This window comes from Echinops telfairi, unplaced genomic scaffold (assembly GCF_000313985.2).
Source record: "Echinops telfairi isolate 266 unplaced genomic scaffold, ASM31398v2 ScPeMD7_2291;HRSCAF=2852, whole genome shotgun sequence".
Classification (NCBI taxonomy): Eukaryota; Metazoa; Chordata; class Mammalia; order Afrosoricida; family Tenrecidae; genus Echinops; species Echinops telfairi.
The window spans coordinates 27,530,913-27,547,467 of NW_022106189.1; the positions used below are offsets into that span (position 1 = coordinate 27,530,913).

The window sequence follows — 16,555 nt, forward strand, 5'->3', positions numbered from 1 at the left end:
CTATCTCCCTCTTAGTTTTCTCCTGTATATTTTGGACAGACCTGCCCTCACACTGGGGTATATCTTCAGTGTTGTCCTCTGTATTATCTTCTTCTGGGGAGGGAGAAAAAAAGAAGTAAAAAAATGAGGGTGATGGGGAATAGGGCACTAATACACACACGGGGAGGGTATTGTTTATGTCTCCATAGGAAAGGTAGAGAGGGATCAGACCTCATCCCAGAGCGCCAAGCCTTGAGGGCAATACGCTGGTTTGGAGCAGAAAACTAACAGAGAAAAAGACAGATCCAGGTATAAGCTGCGTTATAACTCTATAACTCTATTTTTATAAAGCTCCAAAATAGGCAAAACTGACAAGTGGCCACAGACATCAAAATCATGGTAACTTTTAGAGTTGGTATTGACTGTGATGGAGCACAAATGGTGCCTTCTGTGGTGCCGTGCAGACTTTGATGTAGTAAAAGATCCCAGTTGTAAGTTTGGTGCATGCTACAAGAACTATGTTAAACCTCACTTTAAACCACAGAAAAAGTCTTCGCCCGTGTCTCTGACAGTGGCCCCAGAAATGCTCATCACCCCCACCCTGTGCCAATGGGGTTATTGCTACTGTTGTCTGAAACCCCCACCAATGGCAAAAGGGCATTCATGGCATTTGCCCAGCGCCTCTGCCTGAAACAATGAGGCTTTCCCCATGGTAGCCCAGCATCTCCACCAGCTGCAGCAAGTCTTCTCCCACCATTGTCCAGCACCCCTACTCACAGAGCTACACTAGATGCCTGAAAACGCCCACTTGTGTGCCCTTAGAAACCCACCAGACCTGCCATCCAAACAGGTAATCCCAGCTGTCTAAGGAGAGTAAAACCCTAATGAGATAAAGAAGTAGTCCAACCCTGTGGCACACTTGGCTTCAGGCAGCCCACAGAAGCATTCCTGTCAGCCCCCAAAAGAGAGAGCTCAGGGCTCTTTGACTCCATGGGAAATGGTGCTAAGCTCCTCTAAAATGAAACACAGACAGCAACCACCCACAACAATCACAACGAAAAAATAAGTGTAAAAAAAATGCATTTTCAGAGGAAGACTTGGATCTAGCAATGTGCATGGAACAAGTACAAGTTAAAGCTCCAGAACAGGCAAAACTGATAAGTGGCCACAGACCTTAAAATCGTGGTAACTTTTAGAGTTGGTATTGACTGTGATGGAGCACAAACGGTGCCTTCTGTGGTGCTGTGCAGACTTTGATGTAGTAAAAGATCCCAGTTGTAAGTTTGGTGCATGCTACAAGACCTATGTTAAACCTCACTGTAAACCACAGAAAAAGTCTTTGCCAGAAATCTTCAGAATGCTGTTCTGAGCCATATAGGACATGAGGAAAGCATTACAGAAAAAGGAAGAAACAATAGAAGAGATAAAGGTAACACACCAGAGAGAAATATGAGAGCTTAGGAACAAACACCAAAGGGAAATACAAGAGTTAAGGGACGAAGTAATGAAAGCAAACAAAAAGTTAACAGGTTGTGACAACAGATTAGAAGAAGTTGTGAATCATATCAGTGTCATTGAGAATAACCAGGCAGATTCTAACAAATGGGAAAGATAGTCAAACAAGCTAATCAAAAAGACTGAAGTACACCTGAGAATAATGTCAGATGCTATGAATAGGAACAACTTTAGAATAATTGGATTACCAGAACAAGACACAACAGAAAAAAATAGCGAGGGAATTCCTAGAGCAAAACTTCCCTCGCTTAATGAATGAGAATCAGGCAACAATCCAGGAAGCAGAGAAGACACCAGCTAGATTGAATCCAAGGAAGACTTTGCCAAGGCATATAATAGTTAAACTATCCCACGTTGATTGAAAGGAGAAAATCATGAGAGCAGTTAGGGGTAAAAAGGCAGTCACCTAAGAAGGTACCCAAATAAGAATATGCTCAGACTTATCAGGAGACACCATAAAAAAGAGGAGAGAGTGGAGTAACATCTTCTGAAAGTTAAAGGAAGACAATGAAAACTCAAAAACCCTCTATCCAGCCAAATTATCTATCAAGATAGATGGCAAAGTAAAAGTCTTCCTGGACATAGAAAACTCAAAGAATACATTACAAGAAACCCAGCTATACAAAAAATCCTTGCCGATCCAGTGTGGTCACAACAACACGCACCAAGCAAAAATAAGAGACCACCACATAGGGCAACTCCACCCAGAGGTCAACACATTGAAAACAGTCACCAAGATAACATGGCATCAATGGTGAAAAGAAGGCAAAAATGAACCACACACTTATTCACACATGCACTGATCAGAAGGGAGGTAGGAAAATCCCTATACCAAGGGTATGATTTGACATAACAGAGTTCACTGCTGGATGTAACAACTCTGAATATTAATGGTCTTAACTCACCCATTAAAAGACAAACACTAGCAGACTGGTTTAGAAAACACAACCCATCCATCTGCTGCTCACAACAGACACGAATCAAGTTTACAGACAGAAATAGGCTGAGAATCAAAGGCTGGAAAAAAATATACCAAGCAAATGGCAATTTAAAAAAAATCAGCGCTTTCGATCCTAATCTCTGACAAAATTTATCTCAAGGTGCAATCCGTCAAAAGAGCCAAGGAGGGCCACTATATAATACTCAAGGGTTCAGTAGGCCAAGGACTAGTGAACATAATACACATTTATATACTCAATGAGAGACCCATGAAATTTGTAAAACACTCCAGAAGATGAAAAAGAAATCACAGTCTCGTCAGTCAGTGTAGGTGACTTTTACACACCGTTTTCTGAGAAAGATCACTAGGAAAGACGCGTAATAAAAAGCAACAGAAATAAATTCTACAGTTAGGTTACTTGACCTGATATACATTTCCAGGGCTCTCCACCCAAATTGGAAAAAAAAAATTGCATTCTTTTCAAACCCACATGGCAGATATTCGAAGATAGATAACTTGCTGGGACACAAGTTAAGTATATGTAAATTTAAGCACATAGAGGTCACTCGGACTTCCTACTTGGACCACTTAAGAAAACAAGAGCAAACAATAGGAGGATAAATAAATCTGTACTGCAAAATGAGTGGGTATTGATTCAGATCAGAAATGATATCAGGAAGTTTCTAGAAACCTACGAGAATGAGAACAGGACATACCAAAACCTTTGGGTTGCAGCAAAGGCAATTATCAGAGGAAGTTTGATAGCAATAAGTGCACAAATGAAAAAGAAGGGAGAGACTTGTGATTGATTTGCTAACCCATAACTTCCAGCAATTAGAGTGGAATCAACAGGATAATCCTATGATAAAACAAAAGAAAATAAATAATTAAAATTAGGGCAGAAATATGTGATGAGGAAAAGAAGAAAACATTGCAAAAAATCAGTGCAGCAAAAATGAATAAATAAAAGCTATTTCTTTGAAAGGATTAACAATCAGTAGACCACTGGCAAACTAACCAAAGAAAGAAAAGAACAAACATCAGTAGTTTGGATGAGGGATAGTGGGGAAACAGGAGGAGGGTATTGCTAATGTCTCCACAGGAAAGCAAGAAAGGACCAGAGCTCAAACTGGGGTGCCAAGCCTCAAGGGCAACAGATTAGCATGAAGGAGGAAACTAAGGGAAAGGTCTGCAGGGTTGGCCCTAGTCCCAGCTATGTTGACCTCGTCCCCAGAACAATGCACTACAGAGAACAGCACTGAAGATATAGCCTGGGGAGAGTGGTGGGTCTGTTCAAACCACATGGGAGCAAACTAAGGGGGAGAAGGAGAGGGAGAGGGAGAGGGAGAGATAGAGAGAAACTGCAACCTGGCCCACCACATCTCAAGGATTCCTGCACAGAGAGGACTGTGGGGCTGGACACCCCCTACCATGTAACACGACGCCCCCTCACTGACCCACAGGGCTACAGGGAACAGCACTTGAGACACAGAGCGCTACAAAAACAACAAGGGGAGCAAAACAATGATGTATCCAATGAAAGCTGAAAAGAGACCTCAGAATTGGTGGGCAGAGTGCGGCACTTCACCAGCCCAGATGGGAAAGCATTCAGAAGGCTCAGCAGACAGACCTGGAACCATTGATAGGGTTAGGTTTTTGGTGTGTTGTCACTTTTTCTTCTATATCTATATAGGCGAACTCATCTTAAGGGGAAAACAATGGGGACAATGGCCCCGGGGGGACATGGGAAAGAAGGAGGTGGAAGAAAGGGAGGTGGCAGCCAACAAACCCAGGGGCAAGAGAACAATAAGAGATCTAAAATCTATGTTGAGGAGGGCGCAGAATGCCTGATGAGTTTAATCAAGTGTTCTGTAGCTGAGAGAAAGTACTGAGAGTTGGATGAAGATCGACCATGATAGTGGGACAGGAGGAAAGTACAAAGAAATAGAGGAAGTAACTAGGAGGCAAAATACATTTATAGAGGCATAAATTTGGGCTTGCACATATGTGAATACATTAATATATAATGACAGGGTTTAGGTCTATGTACATATATTTAAATGTTCAGCATTAAGGTAGAAGACGTGCATTGGGTTTCTACTCAAGCACTCCCTCAATGCAAGAACACTTTGTTCTAATAACCTGGCATTCTGTGATGCTCACCTTCCTCACATAATGGCTGAAGACAAAATGGGTGCATAAGCAAGTGTGATGAAGTAAGCTGATGGCACCCGACTATTACAAATATAGCATCGGGGGTATGAAAGGTTTGAAGCTAAACAAGTGGCCATCTAACAGGGAAGCAACAAAGCCCACATGGAAGAAACACACCAGCCTGTGTGATCACCAGGTGTCAATGGGATAAGGTATTAGGCATCAGAAGACCCCAAACAAACAAATATATCAATGCAAATGATGGGGTCAGAGTGGAGACCCAAAGTTCATCTGTAGCCAATTGGATGCTCCCTCACAGAATGGTCACAAGGAAAGAATGCGACAGCCAGGGTGCAGCACAGCACCTATGGGACACACAATATTCCTTTAGTTCTTTAATGCTTCCTCCTCTGCACTATCATTACCCTAATTGTACCTGACAGAATCTGGGTAGATCAGAGCACGCACACTGGTACAGATAAGAGCTCTCGACACATGGAATCCAGGGCAGATAAACCCCTCAGGAACAGCAGTGGGAGTAGTGATAGCATGCACAATCCACCCCCCGCCTTCCCAGGGAGACAAACAATAGTAACATGGACGAAGGGAAATAGTGGGTGGTGTAAGACATGAAAATAATAACAATTTATAATTCATCAGGGGCCCATCAGAGTGGGAGAGTCAGAAAGGGAGGAGAAAAGAAAGAGGAGCTGGTATCAAGGGCTCAAACAGAAAGAAAATATTTTTAAAAACGATGAAGGGACCATATGCACAAATGTGCTTGATACAATTGAAGTATGGATTGTTATAAGACCTGTAAGAGCCCCCAATAAAATGATTTATTTATAAAAAATAAATAAATGAAAATTAAACCACAGGTAAGTCTTGAGAATGATACATAAAGTGTAACTATGTGTGCAGACTTCTTAGTAATTTGGAAAACACACAAGCATATTAAAGGTATTTGACCTGGATGCAAAGATTACATATGTGTGCGTGCCTGTGTGTGTGTGTGCATGTGTGTGTACTTATATATATATATAATGTCACTGAGTTGTATGGGTTTCTATTATGAATATATATTTTAATAATCAAAGATAAGAATTTGGGTTTGTAGTCCCAGGACCTACTGAGACTGATGCAGATGTCGCCCTCAATAAAAATGAGTTCCTTCCTCTAGCGGTTGTTCAGTGGTTGCGCACAGTGCTTTGACTGGAGGCTAAGCTATGAGAGCCCACTAGCTGTTCCAGAGGAGAGACACATGACAGTGTACTTGGGTAAAGAATGCAGCCTTGGAAACCATATTGGGAAGCTCCACTGTAGCCTATAGGGGCACTGTAAACCAGAATTGCCCGGAGGACCACAGTTAGGATTGCATCCTCTGTAGGAGAATGCATTGTCAACCCTGAAGTGTAGATGACCAGTTTCAGGGGTAGGGTGTCTCGTCAACATCAACTGAGTTAATGATTGGGAGACATTATGGGTGGTTAGAGTGGCAGAGAGTGGAGATAAGCAATATGTAGAAATGGAGATAATTTAATATGTAGAAACAGAAGAAGAGATGTGGGATCTGTTTTGTGTATTTTTACCAATTTTTAAAATGAATTCATAAAACTGAGTACTGTCAATAAACCCTGCAAAGGACGTCTTATTCTGAGTTTAAATTTTGGAAGAAGGATAATTATTCCTACTTCTTCCATATATTTGTTTTGACTCTGTTTTCCTCCCTATAATATATGGGGCGCTGCTGGGACTAGTTTCTGACAAAGGGTTGTCATCTTGTTATTGAAAGGTGCCATCCAGTTAGTTCTGACTCATAGCAAGGCTGTACAACAGAATGAAACAATGCCTGGACCCAATTGTTGTTACGTTCAAGTGCACTGCTGCAGCAGCTCTGTCAATCTACCTCCTAGGGAGTCTCCCTCGTTTTCACTGACTACCAATCATGATGTCTTTTCCCAGGGAGTGGTCTCTCCTGAGAACATGTCTAAAATCGGTGGGACAAAGTCTTGCCATCCTTGATTTTAAGGAGCATTATTTGGCCAGTGGATGGTATTGTCAGTATACTGTGCCAACACCATAATGCAAAGGGAGCGATTCTTCTTCAGTCATCCATATCCACTGTACAGCTTCCTTGCACATTTGAGGCAGCTGAAACACCAGGCTTGGGCCAGGTGCACCTTAGGCTTCAAAGTGACATCCTTGTTCTTTAACACTTTGAAGAGGTCTTCTCCAGAAAATATATCTCATGCAATACCTTGATTGATTAACATGGATTGCTGTGTACATGAACACTGACAATGGATACAAGCACGATGCAATCTTTGACGCTGTATACGTTTTTTTCTCTCCCTTTATCACGAAGTTATCTATTGGCCCATTTTTGAGCTTTTTGTTTCCTTTACCTGGAAGCTGCAGCCATTCATCTTCATCGGCAAGTTCTTGAAACCCCCCACACTTTCAGCAAGCAAGGTTGTGCCATCTGAATATTGAAGCTTGTTAAGCAGCCTTCTTTTCCAACCAGGGTGCTTCATTCTTCTTCGTATAGCACAGTCTCCTCCGCATACAGATACAGCCATGGCACGCAGCTCTTCTGATGTTAGACCACACAGAATTCTCTAGTTCTGTTTAAATGACTGTGTCTTTGTCCATGTACAGGTTGCACATGGATCACAGTGCGGTGTCCTGGGATTCCCATTCTTCTCAACATTATCCATAGTTTATTATGACCTACACAGTCGAATGCTTTTGCAAAGTCAATAAAACACAAGTAAAGTCTTTCGGATAATCTCTGCTTTTAGCCAAGATCCATCTGAGGTCAGCAATGGCAATCCATGTGCCACAGCCTCTTCTGCATCCAGCGGGAATTTCCTGGCATGTCATAGAATGCTTATAAAGTATTTTTTGTGCAAGTAAATGAATCTGAAGTATACTAAAATGCCACAATGGCTTAAGTATTTTTTTTGAAACACACGTTGTGTGTCCTCTGAGATAGTACTTTGTTTACAGCTGCCTAAAGAGAGCCCGGATGAGTCATGGGAAGTTTTCTGAAAGAGAAGCTCTCTTTGCCTCCATGGTTAAGCCAAGTACCATAGCAGAAAAGGGGATTTTTTTATCATTTATTATCTGGAAGTTTCACATTATCTTTTTGTGCAACTTACCTATATGCACAAATATTTAGAGTCGTGTGTGTGTGTGTGTGTGTGTGTGTGTGTGTTCATCTGGAAAGCAGAAATGTCTCTGAAAGTGCATGCGATCACAGTGGTCAGTCTCTGCTAACACTCACTGCATGCTGTTCTCTGTACTAAGAGCTCTGCATATGTTACCACATGCTCTCTAATCGATACATGTGCATTTCTTCTCTGTAGTGATCTCATGGGTAAGACTCTCCCTATTTTTTTATGTATGTTCTATTATTTTATATTATCTCTAGCAAATGTCTATTGCCTTTTTTCCTTTGGTCTTATAAATGATTTTACATAGCACTTTGTTTCTCCTTTTATAAAAACTATAAATTCCTCAAGGGAGGGAACCACTCCTTCCTGAGTTCTATAAAAATTCACATAATTACCAAACCTTTGTAATTTGGCATATGGTCTTTGTCTGGTTTGATGGCATGCCATCTTTTCCAGAATAAATGCAGTTCATTTTTAGAGCAAGGATCGGTCCGCAGCTTTTGGATAGTCTAAGTGAAATGATGTTGTTCTCTTGTGAGGTACCTGATTCAATTATTTGACTACACAGCACCTCCCACATTTAGATTTTGCTTTGTGCTGAGAGCATCACGTTTCTCTGACATGATTCTCAACCTCTTCAGATGGTTGAATAGCAAAATTCCCATCGACCGATGGAGTGTAGCCAGATGACTCCTTATAAACAATGATGACAAAAGTCTTGTCTCTGGTATTTTGGATGTTATACGAGAAACAGACCCTGGGAGAGGAAGACATCGGGTTTGGTAAAGCAGAGGGTCAACGCAAAGGAAGAAGACCTTCCACTAGCTGAGGTTATAAATTGATGGCAACACCTGGCTCGAGCAAAGCAATTGTGGAGACGGCACAGGGCCTGGCAGTATTTTGTTTGCTATACACAGGGTTGCTTTGAGTCATAGTCAACTCAACAAACCCAAATAACAAGATCTCTCTCTCTCTCTGTCTCTCTATCATCTATATCCCTCTCATCGATACCTATACCTGTATCTATCTATAGCTATATCGCACACAGCTTGGCAATTGCCCTGTTTTATACATTTATAATTTGGAGGCAATGGTGTATTTATGATGTCTTAACACAAGGAAGGGCAGTGGGAGTGAAATATGTAGAAGGTTCACATGGCCAAGACTAGCTAGTGAAAGGAAGAGAGAGGGCTTTTGGCGTTCATAAGCATTCTGAGCACGGCATCTTTGCTAAGAGTGTGCAGAGGTAACGCTATTGATGGGAAAGAGGAGTGCCGATGACGATTCCTCAGTGAGACTTGAGTGGACAGGGGAGAGGGCTTCGGTGAAGTTCTGTCCACAGGAGGAACACATACAGTCCTAACCGATGTCGCCTCATTTTCATCAGCACTCCCAGTGACGGGGATGGTGTTTCTGGTGTGAGGCTCTATGCTAGATAGTTATAGGTATTATCACATTGCCCTATTCAGAACACCTTCTGAGTTAGGGGTGGTGAACCTTTCTGCAGGAAAAGAAGTTCAGTTTAAAGGCTTAGAAGTGGATAAAAAGAGAATTAAAAATGTTTAAAAGTTTTTCTCATATGGCAAACAAATGAACAAGATCCTGGGTATAGAAAGCTCTGTTTTGTGGGATTTCTCTCCCGATCCCACCCCACCCCCATCCTGCCCCACTTAGACTGGGACTAGGAATCCTTCAAAAGGCCAACTCTGGAGAACTTTCCTAGCACTGCTGCTGCTGCAATGAACAGATGAGACCCCAGGACAAAAGGCGCGGCTCTCTCCTTGGAGAAAGAGCAAATAAGAATGAAGTGTTAGATTGCCAGGCGAATTATACATTCCACTCATGTGTCACCCATCTGTTGAGATTGTTTAAAATGCAGACACGAGTCAAGTGTTGGGGTGACATGTTTACTGTTGTGAACACACAGAAAGCTTATGACACTGGTGAAGAGTCACTGTTCCGTCACGTGCCCGTGGGCTTCAGTGGGACTCTGCAGATGGCTTTGGAAGCTCACCTTTCTGTGAGAGAACATGTGGCAGCTCCGGTAGGGAGCTGATGGTTACATCCTAGTCTAAGAAACTCTTTCTGAGCTGGAAAAGACCTGTGCTCCTCTATGGTCAACACCCACAGTTTACACATGGGAACAATGAGATGCAAAGAGGGCAAATCTCTGCCTTTTCTGCATTTTCTATTTCAGCGCTTAGAATGTTCTAAAGATATGTGCATGGGCACACAGGACGGTCCGGAGGGATATTAGGTCCTTCCCAGCAGGGATGGAGAGCTATGATATCTCTGTACTAAATGCATTGAATAACACCTAACACATCCCAGTGTCTAGGAGATGTCATGTTTGAGTGTGTGTATAATGTATGCATACTGTATGTATATACTGTATTGGTCATATCAGGAGGGATGGAGAGCTATGATATCTCAGTACTAAATGCATAGAGTAACACCTAACACATCCCAGTGTCTAGGAGATGTCATGTGTGTGTGTGTTTAATGTATGGATACTGTATGTATATACAGTATTGGTCATATATATGTTATATGTATGTATATGTGATATGCACATATGTATATATAGTATGTGTATGTATAATGTTAGTCATAGGATAGATGAAGGCTTTCCTTATGAAGGCAGGAAACACCGAGAAGGTGCCATCCTCAAACTCCAGCATCACACCTTTCTTTTCATGGCCAATTTCTTCATTGAATAGGTTGAGGGTTCTTTCAAACTGTGGCTTCCAGTGATTCTCCTTCATGAGAACGACTGGCATTAGACTGCACCTTGGTTTCCGATTCTGTTATAGGAGTCCATTTAAACCTACCTGTAATAAAGAACACCACCCAAAACAGGAAAACCTTTTTCATTTTTAGACACAGCTTATTGCTAAATAAGAAAACAATCTTTCTGACAAGGTCTTTTGTTGATTTGCTTGCTTACATTTAACCTTTTCTATCCTGAAATGAAAGGAGTCTTGGTCATGCGAGGGTTAAGTGCACAGTTGCTAACTGGATCTTCAAATCCAACAGCCATTCCTTGAGAGGAAAGGTTGGCGAGCTGCTTCTGTGAAAATTCCAGGCTTGGAAACGCTGCAGGGGTTTTTCCAAGTTCTCTCTGTCATATGGGCTTCCTTTGGGTCAGGGTCAACTGCATGGCCCACAATGGCAATTATTCAATGAGTCTAGTCCTCCTGGCTCAGTGCTTTTTGGCCATTAACTGAAAAGTTGGTGTTTGAATGCATTGATGGATCTATGGAAGAAGAGGTCTGGAGGTCTGCTACCATAAACATTCCTGTCACCCGTGAGTGGATTGTGACTCACAATGACCCTCTGAGACAGACAGGAACTGTTCCACACGTCTCTGCAGGTGTCAGTCTTCACGGGTGTAGATTGCTTTTCTTTCTCCTTCGCAGCTGCTGGGGGATTTGAACTGCTGACTTCTCCAGTAGAAGGCCCACACTTAATCCACTGCCTCGCCAGGAGTACTTCTTTAAAGATTACAGATTTGAAATCTCCCTTTTTATAAGTGTATAATCGATGATTAGTTTTGCAATTATAAGCAGCACAACCTTGGACAACTTCTTTTTTTCTGTGTTAATCTTCCAGTGTTGAGAAGAACCTTGATTTTCTCTTTCCTGTGAGAAAATACGCAATTCCTCTGCTGTTTCTCATATGACTTGCTCTCTAGATCCTGGGACCACTTTCTGTGGGTATAATCTAGTGTCGAGTATACCTATTTTAAAAAGTGGCCTGGTTTAGACAATGAAACTTGAGGGGAATCTGCACTGGCGCATATAGCATTTGCCTCCATTTGAGTTCTTACATAATTGAAGACAGAGTCAGGGAACCAGGTAAGAATAAGGGACAGTTTCAATTGAATCAATTTATCAAGACACTGTTCACAGTTTTAATTCAGGGCAGTTGATCACTGAGATTCTCTTTTCCAATCTTGCCCATGTCTCAACCAACACATCTTGGACCATGGCCCTGTGTCTGTAAAAGTAGGTCTGACTCTGCCTAGGCATTGACCTTTGTTGCCATCTACAGGTCATTTCAAGGACAAGAGTGAAGTGGAGCTTACATTTCTGTCCAGCACTAATGAATGAAGCCTGATCAAAACGATATTCTCATGGGCTCCTGAAATGAGATTTTATTTTACTTTTTAAACGAAGAGGGCAGGACACTGGGGTGCATGGAGGAGAGGGGCAAGAGTGGCAGTTCCCTCAAAGACACTTAAGAAACTAAAATTAAAGTAACTTCTTATAGCCCACAGAGGATATAATTGAAAAACAAATGATTGCAAGAAAAGTCATAGATTTCTTTCACATTATGCTCAGTTCCAACATCTGAGCTACTGTGTTAAAAATATGGCCGTAAGTGCCTCAGCCTCATGACTATTTTTACTCTGTGTCCTCACTGTTCTGATGCTAGAGCACCACATCCACCCCAGGATATGGCCTCTTACAAATGCTCCTTAAGTGACCACCTCACCACCTTACTCAGGAGAGTGTGGCCATAAGTCACTCTCCTTTTCATACTGGGAAGAATCGAATGAACTATTTGCTTTAGGTATTTATCATGCATTTATTTTTACCCTGCCTTATTTCTCCCAACAGATTTCAGGTGAGTTGCTCCAAAAAGGTGAACGATAAAATAATGTCAAGCAAAATAAGAGTCAGAAAATAGGACTAGGGGAAAATATTACTGAAAATAGAAATTGAGAGGGATGGAGTTAAAGGAATCTAATTACCATGACCACAAGAGATGATATGATGACCCTGTCTCACCATTTAGTTGCACACCCTTTTTCAAAGGCCCAGCCAAATCAGTTATGTGAGTTTTGTCCCAGAGAAGACTAAGGTACTTGCTTCCTCTTGGTTGTTTTCATTCAGCCCTTCATAATTGGATATTGGCAATGTCTTGCTCTTTGGTCGGGTTTCCTTCATTAGGGTTAAAATGCAATGGTACAGCCATTGAAAAGAATATTTCATATTTAAGGAGGAGAAAAAAACAGGCTACAACAAACATAAGATAAAGGAGGTGGGTTAGAATTGTTAAATCCAGTAGCTCAGATCTAGAAATATTTTAACCTTACAATTCTTTAAACAGGAACTTGGTTATCAAAACTATATTGTAACATTAAGGAAGAGACAAAATATTGCTATCACAATGCCAGGACCAGGCAAAGGGCAGACCTGAATTCAGTTCAAGGAGCTCAAGGTAAGGAGTATCTACTTCCTCATTTGGTCTGCTTAGTCCTAGTAATTGTGTATTGCTCCCCTGCCCACCTTCTGTACTCTAAATAATAACTGGGTCTCTATCTTAAAGTAATGCCTATTCATTGTATCTCTTCAACCGGATGGTCTATTACCCTCTAGACTTTTGGCAGTGCAATTTTTACTGGAACTCCAGTTCCTGTGCCTATTTATGCGTGTTGCTATTTACCCTAAGCCTCCCTGCCACAGCGCACAGTGTTGTGCAGTGTCTGGAAGCCACTGCAACTTACGGCAACCCCACTTTCAGAATGGGACCTCCTCTTACGGTTTTCCAGGCTGTAATCTTCCTGGAAGCAAATAAGCAGATTTCTGTACCCTGGAGCCACTCAGTGTGGTTGAACCAATATTCGATACTAACTAGTTCTGCTACAAATCTCTTGCCTCTCTGACACTTTTCTGTGAGACATTCCTCTTAATTGTTTAAATTATTCAAATGGCTACACAGTCAAGTTCTAGTAAAGACAAGTCTTTACCTTAAGATTTTATTATTTTTCCCTGTAATCATTCCTTTTAATCTTGTTATTTTTTAAAGATGGTTCATATATATATGTATGCCCCCTTAAGGAAGGTAGGTTATTATTCTGGAAAGTTTTGTCTGTTTGTTTTTTCTTGTTATTGTTCTTCTTTCTAATCAATGTCACTTTCCCAGTAGTACTTTGAAGTGAGCACATACTTTGTGTATTAAAAACCTGCTCTATTTTGTGTAGATCTATATGGTGGCCCTTATCATTTTTTAATCTCAAGAGTGCCTATAAGATTACTATTACTAGGACATTCATTTTATAATTTATAAAAATGAAACTCAGAAAATCTATAATATCTGCTCCTGATCACAGAATTAGTAGCCGGGATGGAATTCAAGCTTTCTCCCATTTTCTCTGTTAAAGATCAACCACATTTCCATATTTTAATGTGAGATTTCTGTTTGAAAGTATGATTATCTCATATGAATTCAAGCAAAAATATTTGAGAATAGTAAATAGCTTTATGTTTCAAAGACACAACCCCCAATCATTTGACTCACACACATTATTATGATAAAAGGTCCATATATATTTTTTGTATTTAAAGTATTAAATTCTGTTTTGGGTTCTAGAGCAACAAATACTGAAATCACCATGGCCTAGCAAAGGAACAAACACATTTTGCTTGGTGAAGGGAAGACAGGATGCTCTTTGGAAGCGAGGATGATGAGACTTTGTCTCACATACTTGGGACATGTCATCAGAAGAGATCAGTCCCTGGATAGGGGCATGATTCTTGGGAAAGTAGCACGGTCATCAAAAAGAGGAAGTCTCTCAACAAGATCAATTGACACAGTGGCTACAACAATAGTCTAAACCAGTGGTTCTCAACCTTCCTAATGCCATGACCCTTAATACAGTTCCTCCTGTTGTGGTGATCCCCCCAAACATAAAGTTATTTTTGTTGCTACTTCATCACTATAATTTTGCTAATGTTATGAATCGGGTGACCCCTGTGAAAGGGTTGTTCTACCCTGAAAGGGGTCACGACCCACAGGTTGAGAACCGCTGGTGTAAACCATAGCTAGGATTATGAGGATGGTAAAGGACTGAGTGTGTGTGTGTGTGTGTGTGTGTTCTGTTGTATACATGGTCATGACAAACTATGAGTATTTTCTGACTCGATATCAGCTAACAACACAACATCAAAGTGGCAAGTTGATTCAGTCAATGTCTTCTCAGAACATTCAACCTGGGTAATCAATAAGAATTTAATCAATGGACTATTGATAAAGCTTTGGGCCTGGTAAAGCCCATGTCTCTCAAAGTGTATTCCTTAGTTCAGCATCATGAGCATCACCTGAGATCATGTTTACAAACTGTAAATCCAAACTCAGTGGCAATTCAATTCTTACTCACAGTGAACTTATAAGTCAGAGTAGAACTGCTGTAAAGAGCTCCGAGACTTTAGTCTTCATAGAAGCAGACTGCCACATTTTCCTCCCATCAAGCAGGTGCTGAGTTAAAACCGCTGACCTTGCAGTTGGTGCTGTCCTGTCACAGCATGTTAGAAATCCACATTCTCATCTGCCAAACTGAACGAATGAAAAGTCTACGATTCACAATAATCAGATCCCAAAATGATTATTAAGATGGTAGAGGACCATGTAATGTTTTAATCTGCTGTATATACAATGTACATATGCCATTTTCTGTGGGTGATGCTGATACACACAGACATTTGAGATCCACTGATTTAGGAAAAATGCCAATGCCATTAGGTTGTTATCACGTTTGTCTACAGTGGGCAGCATTCCATTTTCTGCTGGGTGCCAGACAGAGCACAAACATTGCACGTATGAATAAAGACAATATCAATCTTTAAATCCAACTTATGAGAAAGGCTGCCCTTTTCAAACCCTAGTATAATTAGCTCAATTTCATCATGTATTGAAATAATTAAATAGGAAAATAAGCATTCAGTATGTGGAATATGAAAAGAACTCAATATTCCCTGGCAACACAGTAGGGTAAGGGTGCTGCTGACCGAAAGGTCAGAAGTTGGAAGATGCCCGCTGCTCCATGGGAGGCAGAGCAGGTGGTCTGCTTCGGTGAAGATGTGCATTCCCAGGAACCTCATAGAGCAATTCTACTCTGTCCTAGAGGCCCCTACAAGGCAGAACTGACTCAATGGCAGTGGGTTGTGTTGGGTTTGGTTTTCCTCTTATCTAGTTGCATAGTTTCATTCCTCTGACTTTCCCATGCAGAGGTTGTCTGACAGCCAGTCCGACTCGCCAAGGCCATGGAGTAGATTAAACTTATAGCCACTCTCGAGCAATATCTCATTAAGGGTTCTGGCCTATCAAGCTTTACAGAAACAGAACATCTCATACTTCTCCCACAGAGTGGTTGAAAAACTCAAAGTGATCACCATCAAGTCAATTCTGATTCTGAGAAATCCTGTAGGACAGAGAAGAGCAGCCCCTGTGTGTTTCTGATACTGTAAATCTTGACAGGAGTAGAACCTCTCATTTTCCTCCCTAGTAGTGCCCGGTTGTATTGAACTGCTGACCTACAGTTAGCAGTCCAACATGTAGTGTACTATGCCCCCAGGGCTCCACTAGCCAAGTCGAAATGATGAAAATATTTCAAAAGCAAACTTTCTAACGCTTCTTTTGGTATCATGGCCAATACAGATGCTTTAGTGTAAAATACTCCCTGGCAGCTTTTCTCTAATTCTTCTAATTAAATGCTTCAAACATGCAATTCAGTAATACTTCAGTGCATTCTTGGAATGAATGATGGTTTCATTATCGCTTCCTGAATTCATCATAAGCGTATTGTAACTCTGCCCTAGCCTTTACCAAGCTCTCCTGTGTATGTGTCTGTATTCTCCACTAGACTAGAAGCCTGTGGTGGGTCGACATAGTGTCTGTCTATGCTAGTAACCATAGTTTGTTGTCCAGTGTGTGTCAGAGTAAGCCCTCAACAAATGGAATCTACTGAATGAGCTACTTGTTTTTAGGCCTTGCTTCTTGATCAATG

General features: G+C 41.3%; 1 long non-coding RNA gene across 1 annotated transcript in view; it reads left to right on the forward strand.

The window, feature by feature from the left end:
* LOC123522092 overlaps positions 1 to 12,975 on the forward strand; it is a 129,224-nt gene extending 116,249 nt beyond the window's left edge. The window contains exon 3 of the long non-coding RNA XR_006680392.1: positions 12,880 to 12,975. This is a non-coding gene — a long non-coding RNA (uncharacterized LOC123522092). The remainder of the gene's footprint in view (positions 1 to 12,879) is intronic.
* Positions 12,976 to 16,555: the final 3,580 nt, after the last annotated feature.